General features: G+C 35.5%; 1 pseudogene; it reads right to left on the bottom strand.

Moving 5' to 3' along the window:
- Window positions 1-6,875: 6,875 nt before the first annotated feature.
- On the bottom strand, window positions 6,876-20,690 carry LOC131153685 ((3S,6E)-nerolidol synthase 1-like; annotated as a pseudogene).
- Window positions 20,691-22,139: the final 1,449 nt, after the last annotated feature.

Below are 22,139 nucleotides of genomic sequence, written 5' to 3'. Positions count from 1 at the left end.
TATTCCCTCGTTCGGTCCAACGATTCTACAACCTTGAATCGCCTATAAACAAGAACCAAGATAGAAAAAAATTTGTGTACAAAAGACACTCTCACAGTAGAGTAGATTAGTACAACTATCAGCACAAGAATACTTCAAAGTAAATCAAATATAAAAGGATTGAAGCTCAATACTGAATTTAGATCACTAAATATTTTCCATGTATTGAAAGATTCAGACTTTGAAAGTTTGAATCAGTAGCAACTCAGTATTTAAAGCTGGATGAACACAAGAGAGTTTGAGAGCTTTTAAAGAACTTTGATTGCTGGAAAATTTCTTGGTTTTCAAAATCTTTGAAGTTTGGGGCTATTTATAGATGTTTAAAAGTAATTCCTTACCCCCAAAGTTTCTTTGAAGTAAACCTCAAGTTTTTCAAAATAGTAGTTCCCAAAAAATTCATTTAAAAAATCTTCCCGTTGGAAATTTTTAAACCAACTTTCGAGTGGCAGTCGCCTGCCATAGAAGAAACTTAAAACACAGAACACTGGCAGTCGCCTGCCAGAACTCAGGCAGTGGCCTGGCATGACCACCCAGGCGCCTGGCTATGCTCAGGCAGTCACCTAGCACCCTACTCCCTCTTTGAAGATATTCATTTAAACATATCATGATTTGTTATCATCAAAATAAGAATTGTAAGTCTTGTTAGGCCAACACCAAAACATCTTTTAAAAACTACAGGCCCACTTCTTTACTAAAACCCACAGCCTCCACTTCATTTTAAAAGACCATATCTCATTTTAAATAAAGCCCGGTCCATCTATTCTAAAATCAAACCCTCAAAGTCCATTTTGGAAAGCAAACCTAGACCCATTTCGTTTCACCCGAAGCTCGAACTGATTCCAACTCACCCACTCACAGCCACACAAGCACACACACTAAACACTCACTCGCACACCACCCTGGGTTGACTCGCACAAGTCAACCCAAAACCCACTCACTAGTTCAAGGCGAAGTAACTCGGCTTCACCCCTAACCTTGCAACCGAACCTAACCTTAAATAGATTTCGGAACCCTAATAGATCTGGACTCTTCGAAACCCTAACTCCCCCAATCACAACATAGAGACCACATACCAGTATTTCGCATCATGCCCACACACATTAAACTTCAACCATACACATAAAAAATGAAAAAAAACAAAAAAAAAAAAAACAAAACAAACAAACAAACACAAAAATCAAAACAAAAAGAGGGAGGAGGAGACTTAGCTCTCAGCTTTGAACAGCCCTTGGGTCGAGTTTGCATATTGATCTGGCACCCAATGGTACTCCTTTCCCGAAGCCTTTTCAGGTACTCAGGTTGCTTCCTCATCTTGAACCTCAGAGATCTGAGAGGAAGCTAGTTGGGGCTTTCAGATTCGTCTTACTGTGAACAGGGAATGTTCAGAGGGTTTGAGATTCAAGGATTCATCGAGTCGTTGAGTCTCTGACAAAAAAGAATGTATGAGATAGAGAGAGACCTAGACGGAGAATGGAGGACAAGCAGCTCATAGTCGCTGAGAGGCGGAGGAGCAATGGATCATGTAGAAGCCCTCGAGCGCCTAAAGAATCTCCACCAAGGTAATCACCATTTTGAAGGTGGGTTTCAAGTAAAGATGGAAGATTCGATATACGACACCATCGGTGATGCCGAGTATGATGCACTCGTTGCTAAGTGTAGAGAGGAGGTTCGCAGATTCATTGTGGACGACGACGGTCTCGGGTACGGAGACGAAGGAGAGGAAGAAGATTGGTCCCAAGCTGGTCTTCCTCTATCATTAGACGAATCAGATTACGAAATGAAAACCTTGAGGGCGAGACCCTCCTCCTCTAGTTAGCGTTTGTGAAGAAGGAGATAAATGGAACGAAGAAGTGGAACAAAGAAGAGAGAGCACGCTTGGGAGAGGAGAGAGTGAGAAATGAGGGGAAACCCAAAATTTTTGGTTTAAGTAATCTCAAGTTTTGGGTCGTGCGGATCTTGCCACATGGAGTCTCTCACCACCCCATGATCAAAGGTTGTACACAGCCAAATCTGAGCCGTTCATTGTGTGTTTGTTTTAAACAACACGAATGAAGCCACATCAACGATCCTCCCCATCCACTCTCACCCACTCGTGGGGTGACACGTGTTTGGTCTTGACCAGACCTTAAAAAGGTTGACCCCCTTTTTTAAACTGGTTTTCCTCTGAATCGGTTTAGGTCATTTGAACTGACTGTGGACCAGTTCCTATTTAACTATTTTTAATCAAATTGAAAATTCACAAAAACTCAAAAAAATTCATAAAAATGCACAAAAGGTGTTTTGAAGTTTTAAATGTTTTGCATTTGAAAAATCAGAGGAAATACAATAAAAATTCAAAAAATTTACAAAAATTCTCAAAAATGATTTTGAAAATTAAAAATTTGTTTATGCACTTTAAAAATTTTAGAAAAAAGTTCACAAAAATAGTTTGAAGCTAAAAAATATTTTGCACTTGAAAAATTCACAAAAATTCATTAAAATCAAAAAAATGCTAAAAAATTCAGAAATTTCATATGAAAATTCAAAAAATATTTTGACTCGATCTTTTTTGTTTTTGCTCAATTAAATTTTTGTTATTTAATTCAAAAATTCAAAAAAATTTGAAAAATCTAGACAAATAGAGGAAAAATCAGGAAAAATATTTTAAAACTTGAAAATCATTTTACAAACTTTTCATCCCCAGCAAGTTCCCAAACCTCCTAGAATATTATTTTTCATACTTAGAAAATTCTTACACGATTTTAAAACCCTTGGAGCATATTTTGTACCGTCCTTTCTCAATTTTCCCTTCTCGATGATTGCAACGGGAGGCATTGAGCTTTTCGGAGTATGATATGCCCTGATTTTGAGGGAATACTTATATAGTATTTTATTTTGTGCATTTCTGTACACTTTTTGATAAGGAGTAATTTTCCAAGGCTTATTAAATTTATTTTAGGATAGTTTTCGATTAATTAGGTACCATTAGTAAGAACAGACATGTAGGGGGTGCTAATACTTTTCCCTTGGGTAACTAAACTCCCGAACCCAACTCTGGTAATGTAAACCGATTTTACCCTTAATTAGATAGTAATCATGTGTTCTAACTAAACTAAAAGGTTAGTGACGACTTCATACACTTTGTTTTCTACGAAAATATTATATTAAAAAATCCACCTTTTCCAGTTCGCGTATCTCGGGGCAACACACCTCGTTCTGGTGTTTTCGCCTGAGCAGGAGCACGACGCGACATACACACACACACACACAAATAAATAAATATATATATGTAGTAAATTAATATAAAAGATTCTAATTTAATACATTATAATGAACATTGTTGTTGTTATGGCTGTAATGAATATTTTATTTCATAAAGTTAACTTATATTAGATCAAATCTTTTACATTTACTAGGATTTGATAAAAGGGAAAAAAGTAACAACAAAAATAATTTTTTTCTTTTCATATTGTTTCCTTATTTTTTCGATTTGTCCAAACAAAGCTTTGGTTAGAGATTCAAAATCAACTCAAAAAAAGTTACCATACACCATACATATAAATATTCAAGCTTGAATAGCTTTTTCTTTCATAATGTTTTTTAGGATTCAACATTTTTAATTATTTGAAAATTTTTTTGCCATCAATTAAAGATTTGAGATTGCGAAGTTAAAATTTTCATGCAACGGACGTTTGAGTATAAAACCATGATGAAATATATGACATTTGTATTATAACGTTTTACTTTACATAATGATCTCACAATCGGACATTTAAATGGATGATAGAGGACAGCACGTGCAAAGGGACCCAAACAGGGCCTTATTAGAAGTGACAACCACCACGCACCATCGACCAAGTTAACATCAATGCGCGTAGCTTTCAAAACAAAAAGGGACCTTTTCACAGCGACACAAACATTGAAGCATTAGTCTATGCAGTCCGCAAAAACGACAAAACAAATTAAAATATCTAAAACGATGAAACGAAAAAACGAAATGTCAAATTCAATTCACGAGAGGCGTACATCTCTTAAATTTATACTTGGGAAAATAATTTTATGATTTGAAATGGGTTGGAATAGTGTTTCCAACCACGGATGTATGGAGCGGTGAAATTTCATTAGGTTAATGTTGATACATATATTTTAAGACAGCGAGAGTCCTTGTACGCTGAGACAAGTATTATATGTTCTGCTGTTTCTATCTATTGGGCTTCTAGTGTCATTTTCAAAAATATTAAATTTATTTTTATAAATTTGAATGATTATTTTAAAATATGTTTTAATTATCTAAAGTTATTTAAAAATACTCTTATAATTATGTTAAATTTATTTCTATAATTACTCATAATTATTTTAAAACGCTCCCATAACTAAATTTTTTAAAGGTTTTAAAAAATAGAAAGTCGTAGATATCTAAAACCATGAACAGAAAAAACAAAATGGGTTAATTTGTTTAGGTGATTAATGATTAATATCTTTGAAAAAATCATGTGTTAGAATTATTGAATTAGATGTCCTTAACTCCACTATTGAACATGAGACTTGTATGTCTCTTAATTCTATACTTGGGAAAATAATTTTGTGATTGGAATTAGGTTGGGGTTAAGTATCATTATTATTTAAGGCTCAGTTTGACTTCCCTTGCAACTTCTAAAGAATTTTTTTTAAAAAAAAAAAATTATGAAAAAGAGTTTATTGATATTGTTGTAAAAAAAATATTTTGTCCTCTGAAAAAATAATTATTAGAAAGAAAAAAAAATAACTTTAAGCATTTGGAGAGGATTTGGATTTGAATAAGATGTGACAAAAAAATTTATTTAAATTTATCCAAATTTAAGATTTGAAATTCATACTTCCAAATACTGCTTAAAAGTATTTAAAATGACTAAAATGAATATGTACTTTTAGGGAATAGAGTTAAAAGTTTCAAATATACGACTTTTAAAAATTTGTCCAAAAACTATAAGTTAAGGAAAATGCTTAAAGTTATAGGTCCGTGACGTATGGGTAATTAATTTTTAGAAGTTAAAATATACTTAACTTAAAGTTGGAATGATAAACAAGGAGAGTCAACTCACCTTATAAATGAAAAGAACAAAAATAAAGAAACAAGGTTAAATGTAAACCATACTTTGGCAATTTCCAAGTCATCCCAAAGATGAAAAAGTGTTGCCGTGGAAGGTACAATAGCTGGGTTACTATCAAAATATTTTAGCTAGCTACCTAGTACTCATACATACAGTTGTACTATAAAAATATTTTCACGTTCGAAGCCATAAAAATATTTTCACGTTCGAAGCCTCAAGTCATTCTAATCTCAAGAAGAACTATATATACACTTTTTTTATTTATTTTATTTATAGTCTTCTTATTGATCAATGGAAATATATTAACAATATTTTAATATCATTTTATTAATGCATAGAGACACACAAACATACACACTAGGCCTGGAAAAATGGGTCATGACTTCGGACCCGCCCGTTTAAAATGGGTTTGGGTTTTAAAGAAGTTAGCCCGTTTAATAATTGGGTGGGTCACAGATTGACCCGTTTATAAACGAGTTCAACCGGGTTCGGGCAGCGGGTGACCCGTTAATTGGGATCCTTTATATATATTTATTTTCAGTTCAGCCTCTCTTTACTCTTCAGATAGAAGACTCTCGGCAATTCCACAGTGGTCCACAGCCTGAACTGTTGAAACCAGCCTTGTTTCATCCTCCGTTCTACTGTCATTCACTTGCACAGTCATGCTTGTTCAGTTTCTTACCCCGTTCCAGAGAGAGCGTAGAGGAGTGAGAGGCAGAGAGGGTCACTACTATTTCTGTGGAGAGCTTTCGACGGATCTTTCCCTTTTATCTTCTGCTCCCCGTGACTGCCTCGCCACGCACCATAAACAAACCCTTCCTCTTTCATATCTGCTCCTACTGCTGGATTCTCTGTCTCCACTTCGCGTCCTTGATGCCCTTATTGGGTAACTTTTCTTTCTGAGATAATTTCTTTTTTATTCCATTGGAGCAAAACTCATCTCCTAAAACATTGGATTTTTGGGTTTTGTGCGTCTGTTTCCTGGGGATTTCATCTGGGTTTTTCTAGGGCTTTTGGTTAGAGGGAGAAACAGGGTGCTTCCAATTTGAGCTCTATTTCTATGTGTTCTGGAGTTCTTTCTGATGTTCTTAATGGCAATCTGATTCCTAGAGAAGAAGGCAACATGGCCACTTTTTTCGTAGGATTCAGCTGCTACAACGTGGTCATTTTTTTTAGGGTTTTTGTATAGGGGTCTAGCTTCTGGATCTCTGGTGCGCTGCTACGCTGCAACCCACGACTCTCCTCTCAGCTCTCACTCTCTCAATCTTCTCCTCTTCGGCTCTCCTCTTAGCTCTCACTCTCTCAACCCTCTCCTCTCTGGCTCTCCTTTCGTGCCCTGCTACGTGCTGCGGTTCCGGTGCTGCAAACGATCCCCTCATGGTCCCGAAAGCCACACCTCCAGCCTCCACAGTTCCCACCTCCAGCTTCCACAGTCTTGAGTCCACACCTCCAACTTCCACAGTCCTGCATTAATAAATATAAGCATTATTTTATTTTATTTTTAAAAGTCATTTTATATGGATTTTTTTGAAAAATATTAAAATAAATAAATTATATTTTTTAAACGGGTGATACCTGCCCGTTTATTAGACGGGCGGTTTAGGATTGGCATGTGTGTGACCCATTTAACATCAACCCTTTTATAACCCAGCCCGTTTATGACCCGGCCCGTTGGTGACCCGCCTAGACCCGGCCCACCCGCCCATTTTGCCACCCCTAATACACACACACACACATAAATAAACATATATGATTTAGAAAATAATTTCATATAAGTATAGATTTCATATGCTCCTCAAGACAGGGAAGGCATTGGTTATTGTCATAACTATACATTAAAGGGACCATTCTTGTGAGATTTAGAGAAGCTTGAACAAAGGAAGTCGAAAATGGATGTGGGGAGAGACATTCTTGGTTCAGACGCTTCCACATTTCTGAAATCATGTAAATTACATGCTCTTTTGCACTCTCAACTTATGCTTCGGGGTATTCCATCATGTAGTACTCTATGTAAGACCCATCATAACCGTCTTGATTCTCATCCTGAGTGGTAAATTATTGGTAAGTCAAGTGAAAACAATTTAAATAGTAAATTAATATAAAGATTGAATTTTGATTTAAACCATCATTAACTTTTTATTCTTCATAATTTTTAATATCTAACTTTTACTTTTAGTAGTGTTTGATAAAGATAAAAAATATAATGATTGAAAATAGATTTTCCCCCTTTTTACTTTAGGTTATTCCTCTCCCTTTCTTAAAGAAAACAATTAAGGCTAAATGCAAATCAACCATACTTTGGCACTTCCCAAGTCATCCCAAAGATGAAGAAGCGTTGCTGTGGAAGATACGATGGGTGGAGTACCATCAAGGCAATCTACCGCGTCTTTTGTTATGCCTTCACCCAGTACAAAGAAACCGTGAACCAGCATAATATGCACTCCTGAGCTCACTGCCCCATTCTTCAAGTACTCCTCTGCTTTTGGCAAACTCCTGAAAGCAAACCAATGTGCTTCTACCAGAAACGCATTACACAAACTCGCCCACTGCAACCATTAAGTTCTCATTAAAACCTAGTTAAATATAGCTAGTATTCGTACATACATTAATTTACGCTGTATAAAAACATTTTTCATGTTGAAAGTCTCCAATATTTGTAAGAGCTACATTAAATGGCCATAGAGCTACATTGAATGTTTATAAATATGTAAATATATACCGTTTTTCTTAAAGGATTGACGGGGTTCCACCCATGCTTAATGTAGACCTTATGGCTGATTTCACTAGTGATTTCATCAAGAGTCGCAAAACATTTCTTCATGTAGACTGGCAGTTGTTCCGCTGTAGCAAATTCCCACCTACAACCAGTAATATTTCATATACCAATGTAACAAATTAGCGTTGGTATATATATATGTCTATACAATATGTATGAGCATCATGAGGAAATAAAGAAAATATATTCTGTACCTATTGACAGCTTGAGTGAAGAGAGTGAGTTCATCAAGCGTCCCAATAACATCGTAAATGTCATCTATAATGTAGATGAGAGAGATGGGCTTTGTGAGATCAACCCTCTACTCTGATAAGCTTGGGTCCGCTAGAACTGCCATGGGCCACCTGTACCACTTCAGTGGTTGATCTCTAGCAAACTTCCAACTCTTTGGCTAAACCCATATCCCTCCACCATCTAAGCATTGTCACAAAAATGTATATATGTAAGGGACTATATCACTCTCATTGTCAAGAGAAAAAAAAAGATGTAATGTGAGAAAAATTTTTAAGGAGCTGCTTGTCCATCCCTATGTAAGATTTAAAATACATTAATTAAAAGATGTCGGATTAGTATTTGAATTCATAAAAGCGAGAGATAAAGATTAGTGTAGGTTCCTATGATATGGGTCCAACCATCAATATAACATTTTATGATGATTGGTAGAGGCCATATTTCAAATTATATATGGGAGTTGGGACCGTTTTTTATGCTCTAGTGTTGTGTTCTAGAAAACGTTTGGCCATATAAATGATGGATGTGACTCAACCATGCAAGTGTGCAACTAGCTAGCTTGGATTTTTTTTTTCTTGATTGTGACATAATCTTCATGAAAAATATTTATTATTGTCATGCAAACTTTGGATATTTGAAGCATTTCACTTCGGTGCACAGATTGAGCGATATAGGAATCCAACTTGGTTAATTCGCATAGGACATTCATCCATCCAGTACTAGTGCCTTGGAAATTACCTAGGAAGCTTTTCGGACATGAACCTAGCCAAGCTCTTGTGATAGGGATTCTCCAATGTGTTAGCAACAATTGTAGCTTGATGATGATCAAGATGTGTGGCCTGTGCATTAAGGAGCCCGCTAGTAGAGTACTCCATGGCCTCATTAAGTATGTCTTCTCCTTCCATACTTAGTTGTGAAGCTTCATATAATGCCATCAATCCTCTAACGCCTTTGCTTAGTCTTTTCTTGTCGAACTTTCCTTCCTCATCATTGAACTTGTTAAATATGTCTAAACCAAATTGACAATTGATTAGTAAATTGCTATAATTATATTGACACTATGTTTGAAACTGACCTTGAATCTATTTTTGTATGGATTTGAAAAAATGTAATACAAAATTATATTAAATTATGTATAAATCTATTTAAATCCAAATTTAAAGCTTGAAATTTATGGAGTCCAACACAACGTGACGGTACTATTTAATTAATTATGGAGAAAAAATTTCTTTTCTTTCAATCTCGGCGTGAGGAAAATATGAAAGAAAAATCGATCGGGATACCCACCTGCAAGGACAAAATAACCTTGTTGTCTTAACAGTCGAAAGCGAAGTGCAATCTTGTAAAGATTATGAGTAAGATCATCACGATCAATGTGTAATTTGGCGTACTGGTTCCTTAGAAGAGCTTCAAACTCGTCTCGGAAGTGGTAGCCAATGCCTGGGTGTTGGATGGCATCAACCATCATCAACCCTTGCAATGGATCTTCTCCCATTTTCCAAAGAACTTGCTTGGCTTGGTTCAAATTTTTGGGGTATTCAATGAGAAATTCATCCTACAAAGGAAGAGTAGTGTCAGAAGTTAAATATATATAGAAAATGGCAATGCAGAACTTAACAGTACTAAAGTAGGAAAAGGATGGATGAATATGTAATTTGTAGTGTTAGAGATGGAGCCAAAAGACAGTCAGGAGCTGAGTTGGAAACGCGTATCATTCATGGAGATGAGTTGGAAAAATGCGTTGAAATTAAGTGCAATTTATCTCTTCATTATCCTTCCCATTGTAACTCTCATTCTTGATTAATTTTTTATCTTAATTGTAATTTATTCCAAGCCCTATAAAAGGAGGGCTGTGGAAGATGTATTGTACTGAAGAACAGCACAGAACAGTGCAAAGAGAGCGTGAGAAGCTCAGAGAGAGCTGAGAGGAAGAAGGGAGGAAAAGAGAGAGAGAGAGAAAAAAAAAATTGTAATATTTTCCGGCGAATTAGTGAATACTTGGTGTGTGCTCCGTGGACGCAGGTCGTTATTGACCGAACCACGTTAAAATCTTGGTGTCACTTTGATCTGGATGCTCATAGGTTCGTAACAAGTGGTATCAGAGCCCAGTTGGAGTAGAAAAGCCAGATAGAAGTGATCCTGAAATTCAGAGCTCTATTTAGTAGATCGAAATTGTGTTTTGAGGCCACCATAGCACTCAGCTGGCCGAGACGAAGAGAAGGGTGCAATCCGGAGCTTAAACGAAATTCTATAGAAGCCGCACGCGCCCCCACGCACCTTGCCGAAGAAAGACGCCTTTCCACGCAGTGGCGAACAGCCCCTCACACGCTGCACGTGGTGCAGGCGTCTTCTTTGCCCGATCCGTCTCGACCTAACCCGGTCCACCACTCGACCTGAATCGGCAAGAGACTCAAACTCGAGTGAACCCGAGATCCGATCCTTGCACCGGATCCGACCTGCCGCTCATAAACGACCGTGTCAGCGCTGCTGCATCAGCTGCCACGCTAGCAGTGCCACGTCAGCGAAGGCCACGTCAATTAGAGGCACCACGTCATCAGCCATGTTATCAGTGGGCCTCACCCTGCCACGTCAGTGCTACATCATTAGGTGGGCCCCACCCCTACCACTTCATCAGTAGGTTCCACCTCTGCCACGTCAGCAGTGCCACGTCAGCAAGCTTGACCAGGTTTGACCAAACTTTGAATGACCTTTTTGGAGTCATTTTGGGTCTGTTTTTCAACCGACTTAAACCATTTATAGGGTTTTTGAGTGTTCCAGATCCAACCACACTATCCATTTGAGCTAATTCCATCTTTAGATCAGTGAATCGAGATGTTGAATGAAAAGGGCTCAAAAATTGAAATGTTCAACGGAAACAATTTCGATTTTTGGAAGATATAGATAGAGGATTATTTGTTTGGGAAGGAATTGCACTTACCATTGAAGGGTAAGCCAACATCAGTGAACGAGGACGAGTGGGAGTTGTTTGATCGAAAAGCCCTCGGAGCCATCAGAATGACGTTGTCGAAATCTGTAGCGTTCAATATCAAGCATATAACATCCACCAAGTCTCTGATGGATGTGCTCTCAAATATCTACGAGCAGCCTTCAGTCGCAAACAAGGTACATCTCATGAAAAAACTATTTACGATGAACATGTCTGCAGGTGAGAGTTTCAGCAGGCATCTGAATAACTTCAATGAGTTATCTGATCAACTTGCCTCAGTCGGGATAATGTTTGATAATGAGATTCGGACTCTACTGATTCTCAGTCAGTTGCCTGAAAATTGGAATGGTGTCATCACTGCCATCAGTAGTTCCGCAGGAAAATTGAAGCTTGTATACGATGAGGTCGTTAGCATGATTTTGACGGAGGAAATAAGAATGCAGCCGAACCATAGCTCCAATTTGACTTCAACCTTGAATATGGAGAGTCAAGGCAGAGGAAACAGGCATGGACGATCAAACAACCGCGACAGATCTAGACCCAGGCGGTCTAAATCCAGAAATCCCAGAGGTCAGGACACAGGTTCCCAGAGCACTAAAGTTATTGAGTGCTGGAACTGTGGAAAGACTGGTCATTACAGGAACCAATGCAGGAGTCAGAAGAAAGAATTCGAGATGAGGGCAAAGATTGAAGCAAATATTGCTTCCGAGAATGATGAAATGTTGATCTGCTCTTGGGAAAGCAAGCGGAGTCTTGGGTCTTAGACTCCGGAGCCTCATTTCATGCCACATGCTGCAGAGATTGCCTAGAGGAGTACACACCAGGTAATTTTGGTAAGGTGTGCCTTGGCAACGATCAACCTTGCGATGTAACCGGCAAGGGAGTTGTGAAGATCAATATAAACGTGTCAGTATGGAAGCTGAAGGATGTCAGGTATATTCCAGACCTGAGAAAGAATTTGATCTCAGTTGGTCAGCTGGCAGATGAGGGATACACGACGAAATTCATTGACGATGAATGAAAAGTTTCAGAAGGTGTACTGACGATTACCCGAGGTAAGAAAAGCGGAACACTTTTTCTAACCTCCAATGCCTCCATGTCTATTTCAGTTGCTGCAGGAAATGACGATAGCAACATCTGGCACCAACGACTTGGTCACATGAGTGAGAAGAGACTTAGGGTGATGCACTCAAAGGAAAAATTGAGTGGTCTACAGTCAGTGTAGGTTGACATGTGTGAGGATTGTATAGTCAGGAAACAGAAGAGGGTTAGTTTCCAGATAAACACTCATGCCCGAAAGAAGAAGGGACTAGAACTGGTCCACTCAGAATGTGTTGGGACACATCAGCAGAATACCAAGAATCCTTAGGTGGAGGAACCAGTGGAGTAGATTGTCGCACCACCGTATCCTACTCCAGTTCCGGAGCTTAGGAGATCTACTCGGTCTCATATACCAAACAGAAGGTATATTGATTACTTACTTCCTACTGATGGGAGGAGAGCCTGAATGCTATGATGAAGCATGTCAGGTGGCAGATACGAGCAAGTGGGAGCTTGCAATGAAGGATGAGAGGAAGTCCCTCACCTCCAATAGAATGTGGAAGTTGCCCAAAGGCCTTCACAACAAGTGGGTGTACAGAATCAAAGAGGAGCATGACGGCTCTAGAAGGTACAAGCCTCAGTTGGTAGTCAAAATCTTTTAGCAGAAGGAAGGGATTGACTACAACGGCATTTTTACACCAGTTGTGAAGATGACAGCCATCAGATTAGTCCACAGGAATCGAGTAGACAGGAACATGGTGACTACAAAGAAACTGAAGTTAATTAAAAACCATTAGATTCAAATTAGAGATAATTATTGTTAATTAGGTACCATTTTTAGAACGGAAGTATAAAGGATGCTAGTACCTTCCCGTCGCATAACTAAATTCTTGATCTCAAATCTCGTAAAAACAAACTAAGATTGTTGGTTCCACTTATTCATTTGAAACATGTCATAAATTGGTCTCATTTCTTTTAGGTTCCAAGCCGTTGGAACTCAGAAAATATTAGGAAAATAAATAAAAATATTAAATAATTTACTTTTTTTTAATATTTGCATGGTTATGAGAGAAATCAAGAAATAAAAAAATATATATATCAAAGGTTGGACTATATGACATTTTATTAATTACTTGAAAAATAAAAATCAAAGGCATGCATACATCATTAACGGCGAGTTTGGATAAAAATTTTGCTTGAGGAAAAAAAAAAACAAAAGGAAAGGAAAGAAACATGAGAGGAAATTTTCTTTTCTTCTACATTTTTTTCATATCAAATATGATTTTAAAAATTTATATATTTTTATTTTTTTAACTTCGCCTGTGATGCACTTAATGTCCTAATTTTTTCACACACAGCTAGTCTCAAGCCCGGGTTAAGGAGGAGGGTTGCGTTAGGTAGTTGACAGCCAGCGTAAAATTTGTCAGATCACTATGATATGAATCCTTACCGAATATTTACTAGGTTGTCCCCTACGAGCGATGCGTTGCACTTGAACCACCCAGGTGTAGCGAAAAGTGGGCGAAGGTGGGCTAGATAGTCGCCCCGAAGCGACGCGCCGTGTCTGCACTCGGGTACGGTGTCAAATATGCGAGGGTTCCTGTATCATTCTGGACGTGGGCAGGTAAAGACGTTAGTTCAGGAAACTAGGATTAGATTAGCAACTTGGAATATAGGGACACTTACGGGTAAAAGCATGGAAATTGTAGATACAATGATTAGAAAAAGAATTAATATAATTTGCCTTCAAGAAACTAAGTGGGTGGGGAAGAAAGCTAGAGAAATCAATAAATCAGGATTTAAACTTTGGTACACTGGAAAAGAAAAACATAAGAATGAAGTAGGCATTATTATAGACAAAAACTTAAAAGATGGCTTTGTGGATGTAACTAGAGTAAGGGATAGAATTATAAAAATCAAAATGGTATTAGGACAAAAGATAATAAATATCCTTAGTGCTTATGCTCCTCAAGTTGGCTTAGTTAGAAAATCTTAAGAGACAATTTTGGAAAGATATGGATAGTATTATACAAGGCATACCAGGGACTGAGAAAATATTTATAGGAGGAGATCTGAATGGACACGTTGGAAGAGATAATAAAAATGATGAGAGGATACATAGAGGATATGGATATGGAGACAAAAATGAGTCTAGGGAGATGATCCTAGACTTTGCTATGTTATATGATTTTAGTATAATGAATACTTGCTTTAAGAAGAGAGAAGAACACTTAATAACCTTTAAAAGTGGACAAAATAGAAGTCAAATAGATTTTTTTTTTAACTAGGAGGGTAGATCGTTTATCATGCAAGGATTGTAAAGTTATTCCAGGGGAAAGTCTAACCACGCAACATAGAGTCTTAGTATTAGATATATGCATTAAAAAATGGAAGAAAAAGGATAAAATAAACCAGTGTAGGTGAACTAGATGGTGGAACCTAAAAGGAGAAAATATAATAAAATTTAAAGATAAAATGATCAAAGATGGGGATTGGACCTTAGAGGATGAGATAGATTCAAATACTCTTTGGAATAGATTAGCTAACTCTATTAAAAAGATAGCAAAAGAGATTTTAGGCGAATTAAGGGGAAGATTCTCAAATAGCAAAGAAAGTTGGTGGTGGGATAAAGATGTACAAAAAATCATAAAGACAAAAAGAATTTGGTATAAAACGTGGCAAAAATGTAGAAACAGAGATAACTTTAAAAAATATAAGGAGGCAAGAAAAGATGCAAAAAAGGCCGTTAGTGAAGCTAAATATAGATCATTTAATAGTTTGTATGATAAATTAGGTACAAAAGAAGGGGAAAAAGATATATTTAAACTTGCTAGAGTTAGAGAAAGGAAGAATAAGGAGTTAGGAAATGTAAAATGCATAAAAAGTGAGGATGATATTGTCTTTGTTAAGGACGAAGATATTAAAGAAAGATGGCGAAGTTACTTTAGTAAGTTGTTTAACGAAAACCAAATAGAAGGCTTAAATTTAGAATTGTCAAATGAGGAAAAGACTAAAAATATAAGATTTATTCGCAAAATTAGAGTTAACGAAGTTAAGTTTGCACTAAAAAAGATGAAAAATGGGAAAGTTATGGGACCAGATAACATCCCAATTGAAGTTTGGAAATGCTTGGGTGATAACGGAATTATATGGTTAACTAATTTATTTAATACAATTGTAAAAACTAAAAAAATGTCAGATAAATGGAGGAAAAGCACTTTAATACCTATATACAAAAATAAAGGAGATATTCAAAATTATAATAACTATCGTGGAATTAAACTTATGAGTCATACGATGAAACTATGGGAAAGAGTATTTAAACAAAGATTAAGGTTAGAAATGAAGATCTCAGAAAATCAATTTGATTTTATGCCTGGGAGATCTACCACAGAAGCTATTTATCTTTTAAGAAGATTAATGGAAAAGTTTAGGGAAAAGAAGAGGGATTTGCATATGATATTTATTGACCTTGAGAAAGCATATGATAGGATACCTAGGAAGTTCTATGGTGAGTTTTAGAAAAAAAAGTGTATGTTGTAGGTATACCAATGTCATTAAAGATATGTACGATGGAGTAATGACTAGTGCAAAGACTATAGATGGAGAAACTAGAGAATTTCCAATTACCATAGGTGTACATCAAGGATCGGCTTTGAGTCCTTATCTTTTTGCTTTAGTGATGGACCAATTGACTAAGAGTATTCAAAAGGAGGTTCCATGGTGTATGTTGTTTGCAGATGATATTGTATTAATTGACGAAACTAGGGATGGAGTAGAGGCTGAGCTAGAATTATGGAGAGAAGTTTTGGAATCTAGAGGCTTTAAGATAAGTGGAAATAAAACAGAATATATGACATGTAATTTTAGTAATGATAGGAGGAATATTGGAGACAAAGTTAAACTTGATGATGAAGAAATAAATAGCACTTGTAGATTTTGATACCTTGAATCTATTATGCAAGCTGAAGGAGAAATTAAAGATAATGTAATGCATAGAGTTAAAGTAGGTTGGGTAAAATGGAGAAGTGCTTCAAGTGTTCTATGTGATCGTAGAATACCCTTAAAATTGAAAGGGAAGTTTTATAGGACAACTGTAAGACCAGCTATGTTATATGGATCAGAATGTTGGACGATGAAGAAATATAATATCCAAAAAGTAAAAGTTTCCGAGATGAGGATGCTTAGATGGATGAGTGGTATAACATTGAAAGATAACTTAAAGAATGAACATATTCGTGGTAAGTTAGGTGTAACTTTTATAGAAGATAAGATAAGGGATGGACGACTCAGATGGTATGAACACTTGCAACGTAGGCCTTATAGTGTACCTGTGAGGAAGAGTAACTTAGTTACTGGGGGGGCAATAGAAGGGGTAGGGGTAAACCTAAAATAACTTGGGAGGAAATAGTGAGTAAGGATTTAATATTTTTGAATTTATAAAAAAAAAAAAGTTCATGATTGCATAAATTGGCGGAAAATGATTCATATAACCGATCCCATTTAATGGGACTAAGACTTGGTTTTATTGTTGTTGTTGTTGTATATATTTTTATTTTTTTCTTTTTTTAATACTTTTTTCAAGTTTTACACTCATCGTAATTAATTTTAGAAAATAAAATATATAGCTAAGATCCTACAATTGGATATTTACATAAATGACATGTGCAAAGGGACCCACTCAAACAGGGCCTTATTAGAAGTGGCAGCCACCGTCCTTCGGCAATAAATGATTTTGCATGGGGCCATGAATTTCTGTCAACTTCAAATCAATCCGTACTTTTCCGTCAAAAATTTGTATAGCGACGCAAGCATTACAAGCATGAATTAGGTCCGCAGAAATGACCAAACAAATTAAAATATCTAAAACAATGAAACAAAAAACAAAATGTGTTATTTTTTTATGTGACTAATAATTAATATCTCCAAAAATAATCATTGTGTTTGAATTATTGAATTAAGTGTCCCATTCAATTCACGCTATGTATATTTCTCTTAACTATATACTTAAGAAAATAATTTCGTCGAAATAATATCTTTAGTTGGTCTCCAATTGTTTTAAAGTTCGAAATAAGGCAAGTATTATAAAGGGACTATTCAATTTAGGATCAGATTTTAATAATATTAAATTTATTTATTTAATTATTAATGATTATTTTAAAATAATCTTCGAACTATTTACAGCTATCCCAAAATATTCTTATAACTATAACTACTCATAATTATTTTAAAACACTCCTATAACTATCTATAGTTATCCCAAAATGTCCTTATGCCATTTATTTTTTTATTATTTTCTTTATAATTTTTTAAAAAAATTAAAAAATAGAAAGTCATAGACATGGCTAGTTTTAATTATCTATATATCTTCATGCGGTCTATAAAAACAATAAAACAAATTAAAACATTTAAAGCCATGAGTAGAATGTTGTATCGGGCACCCCACTTATACCAAACATCAATACTACAACTATTGCTATTGAATATATAAGAAATTAAAGCAATACAGAAACTAATAATAAAACAGTAAAAAAAATAAGACAAAAAATTTACGAGGTTCGGTATAGAAATACTATGTCCTCAGGCGCCGATGATCAATCTACTTCTTCTTGATAAAGTACAATTTTGAGGTGTGTTTTACAAATAAAGGATTGAACTCTTTATACAACTTCAACCTCAAGTCTAAAAAAATACTTTTCTCTAATGTGAGACAAATAATATAAAAAATTCAAAAGAACCTTTTATACTAATGTGGAACTATTCTACCAATGTGGAACAAAAAACAACAAATCTCCACTAGGGAATACTTATATAGTATTTTATTTTGTGTATTTCTTTACACTTTTTGATAAGGAATAATTTTCTAACACTTATTAAATTTATTTTAGGATAGTTTTCGATTAATTAGGTATCGTTCGTAAGAACGGACGTGTAGGGGGTGTTAATATCTTCCGCTCGTGTAACTGAACTCCCAAACCCGACTCTGATAATGCAAACCGATTCTATTAATATCTTCCGCTTGTGTAACTGAACTCCCAAACCCGACTCTGATAATGCAAACCGATTCTATCCTTAATTGGGGTAGTAATCATGTGTTCTAACCAAACTCAAAGGTTAGTAGAGACTTCGTACACTTTTTTTTCCACGAAAATATTATATTAAAAAATCTAACTTTTCCAGTTAGCATACCCCGGGGCAACACACCCTGTTCTGGTGTTTCCGCCCTGTGCAGGAGCACGTCGCAACACAAACACACACACATATATATGTAGTAAATTAATATACAAGATTCTAATTTAATACATTATAATGAACATTGTTGTTGATATTGCTGTAATGACTCTTTTATTTCATAAATTTAACTTATATTATATCAAATCTTTTACTTTTACTAGGATTTGATAAAAGTGGAAAAAGTAACAACAAAAATATTTTTTTTCTTTTCATATTTTTTTTATTTGTCCAAACAAAGCTTTGGTTAGAGAGTCAAAATCAACTCAAAAGAAGTTACCATGCACCATGCATATATATATATATATATAAGCTTGAATAGCTTTTTCTTTTATAATTTTTTTAGGATTCAACATTTTTAATTATTTGAAAATTTTTTTGCCATCAATTGCGGAGTTAAAATTTTCATGTAACGGACGCTTGAGTATAAAACCATGATGAAATATATGACATTTGTATTATAACATTTTACTTTTACATAATGATCTCACAATCGGACATTTAAATGGATGATAGAGGGCGGCACGAGCAAAGGGACCCAAACAGAGCCTTATTAGAAGTGACAGCCACCACATACCATCCTTGATATGCGTAGCTTTTAAAACAAGAGGGAACTTTTCACAGCGACGCAAACAATGAAGCATTAGTCCGTGCGGTCCGCAGAAACAACAAAACAAATTAAAAGATCTAAAACCATGAAACAGAAAAACAAAATGTCACATTCAATTCACGAGAGGTGTACATCTCTTAACTTTATACTTGGGAAAATAATTTTATGATTTGAAATAGGTTGGAATAGTGTTTCTAATCACGGATGTATGGGGTGGTGAAATTTCATTAGGTTAACATCAATACATATATTTTAAGATAGAGAAAGTCTTTGTACACCGAGACAAGTATTATATGTTCTGCTTCTGTCTATTGGACTTCTGGTGTCATTTTCAAAAATATTAAATTTATCTTTATAAATATGAATGATTATTTTAAAATATCTTTTAACTATCTAAAATTATTTTAAAATACTCTTATAATTATGTTAAATTTATTTCTATAATTACTCATAATTATTTTAAACCACTCCCATAACCAAATTTTTTAAAAGTTTTTAAAAAATAGAAAGTCATAGATATCTAAAACCATGAACAGAAAAAAAAAATAAAATGGGTTAATTTGTTTAGGTGATTAACGATTAACATCTTTGAAAAAAAATCATGTGTTAGAATTATTGAATTAGATGTCCTTAACTCCATTATTGAACATGAGACTTGTATGTCTCTTAATTCTATACTAGGGAAAATAATTTTGTGATTGGAATTAGGTTGGGGTTAAGCATCATTATTATTTAAGGCTCAGTTTGACTTCGCGTGCAACTTCTAAAGAATTTTTTTTTTTTTTAAATTATGAAAAAGAGTTTATTGATATTGTTGTAAAACAAATATTTTGTCCTCAAAAAATAATTATTAGAAAGAAAAAAAATTAACTTTAAGCATTTGGAGAGGAATTGGATTTGAATCAGATCTGACAAAAAATTTTATGGAAATTTATACAAATTTAAGATTTGAAATCCATACTCCTTAACACTGTTTAAAAGTATTTAAAATGACTAAAATGAATATGTACTTTTAGGGAAAATAGTTAATACTTGATAGCTTTGTAATATTTGAAAGAATTAAGGATAACAATGAAATGAAATATAATATTTTATTTGAGAAAAAAAATTAACTTTTTGTTTTTAAAAGTTTCAAATATACAACTTTTAAAAATTTGTCCAAAAACTATAAGTTAAGGAAAATGCTTAAAGTTATAGGCCCGTGTTGACACCGGTCCGTGACGTATGGCACAACTCAAAAATTAATTTTTAGAAGTTAAAATATACTCAACTTAAAGTTAGAACAATAAACAAGGAGAGTCAAACTCACCTTATAAATGAAAAGAACAAAAATAAAGAAACAAGGTTAAATGTAAACCATACTTTGGAAATTTCCAAGTCATCCCAAAGATGAAAAAGTGTTGCCCTGGAAGGTACAATAGCTGGGTTACCATCAAAATTGATGGGTGGAGAGGATCGCTCAGTCACTGGTTGTGACTGAAACTCAGTGAGAATCAATTGCACACGAATATATTTCAATCTGAAAAATACAGAGAACTTCAAAAACAAAACTCTCTCTCTAATTCACTGGCTTTACACTCTCAACACACCACATTTCCACATTGCACACACACTTACCTATTTATAGCAATTATAGAAAACAAATAATCAACAATGATAGGAATTAAACTTCAACGGAGGTAGGTTGGTAGGTGGAGTAGGTTGCCTACCAATCTCCAATGTCAACAGCGGTGGGCTGCCGGCCATCTCCAAACTCAGTCAAGGTTACTGTTTTCAACATCCCCCCTTAAACTTGACTCTCCTAGCTTTGTCATTCCGAGCATTGTCTTCAGTCTTGCAAAAATATCATACCTGAGTGGTTTTATGAAAATGTCAGCAATTTGATCATACGTTCTGTAAGATATCTACTCAACTTCTTTATTCTTGACATGCTCCCTGATAAAATGATATCGAGTATTAATATGTTTGCTTCTTTCATGGTAAACTGGATTTTTCGCAAGTGCAATTGCTGATCGATTGTCAATGTAAACTTATATGGGGTTATCTGGAAGAAATCTCAGATACTTCAGTACATTCCTAATCCATATACCATGACAAACAGCTGAGCTGGCAGCAACATACTCAGTTTCACATGATGAAAACGTTACGATGGGTTGCTTCTTTGAAGACCATGTAAACGTTGTATCTCCCATGAAAAATGTGAATCCCATCGTGCTTTTTCTTTCATCAAGATCTTTTCCTTAATCGCTATCTAAATAGTCGATAAGTTTGCACTCACCTCTTGATGAATAGAACATACCATCGGTGATGGTACCCTTGACATATCGGAGTATCCTTTTCGCTACATTCAGGTGGAACTGGTCAGGAGTCTCCATTTGTCTGCTAACAAGTCCAACTCCATATAGTATATCTGGTCTAGTGCACATCAAATACCTCAAGCTTGGAACCAGACTCTTGAAATATGTGGGGTCAACATCTCCTTGCTTATTCTTTCTCAACTCCAATCCCGTTTCAACTGGAGTTGTCATAGGGTTGCATTTGTCCATCCCAAACTTCTTCAGTACTTCTTTTGCATAGTGGCTTTGGGAGATGAAGATTCTCTTCTCGCTTTACACGACTTCTATGCCAAGGAAGTGATCCATCTAGCCAATATCTGTCATTTCAAATTCTTTGACCATGCTACTCTTGAAAGCGGCAAACATCTCTGGATTGTTGCCGGTGAAGATCAAATCATCAACATATAGGCAGGCTATCAGCATGCTTCCATCTGTCTCCATCTTTATGTATAGCGCATGCTCGTAGGGACACTTCTCAAATCCGTTCTTCTGGAAGTAGTCATCAATCCTCATATTCCACGCACGAGGTGCCTGCTTCAAGCCATAGAGTGCTTTCTTCAACTTGTACACTTTATCTTCTTTGTCCTTCTTGACATATCCAGGTGGTTGGTCGATATAGATCTCTTCTTTAAGAAAAACGTTCAGAAATGCTGATTTCACGTCCAACTGGTAAATCTTCCATCCATTTTGTGCTGAAAGTAAAATTAGTAATCTGATGGTTTCAAGTCTGGAAACCGGGGCAAAGATTTCTCCATAATCAATCCCTTCTTTCTGCTTGCAGCCTTTGGCGACAAGTCGTGCTTTGTATCTCTGAACTTCTCCTTGAGCGTTCTGCTTGGTCTTGTAGACCCATTTCACA

Source organism: Malania oleifera, chromosome 4 (assembly GCF_029873635.1).
Source record: "Malania oleifera isolate guangnan ecotype guangnan chromosome 4, ASM2987363v1, whole genome shotgun sequence".
Lineage (NCBI taxonomy): Eukaryota > Viridiplantae > Streptophyta > Magnoliopsida > Santalales > Ximeniaceae > Malania > Malania oleifera.
The sequence above is the reverse complement of the archived record's forward strand: the minus strand, read 5'-3'. Positions and strand labels throughout refer to the sequence as shown.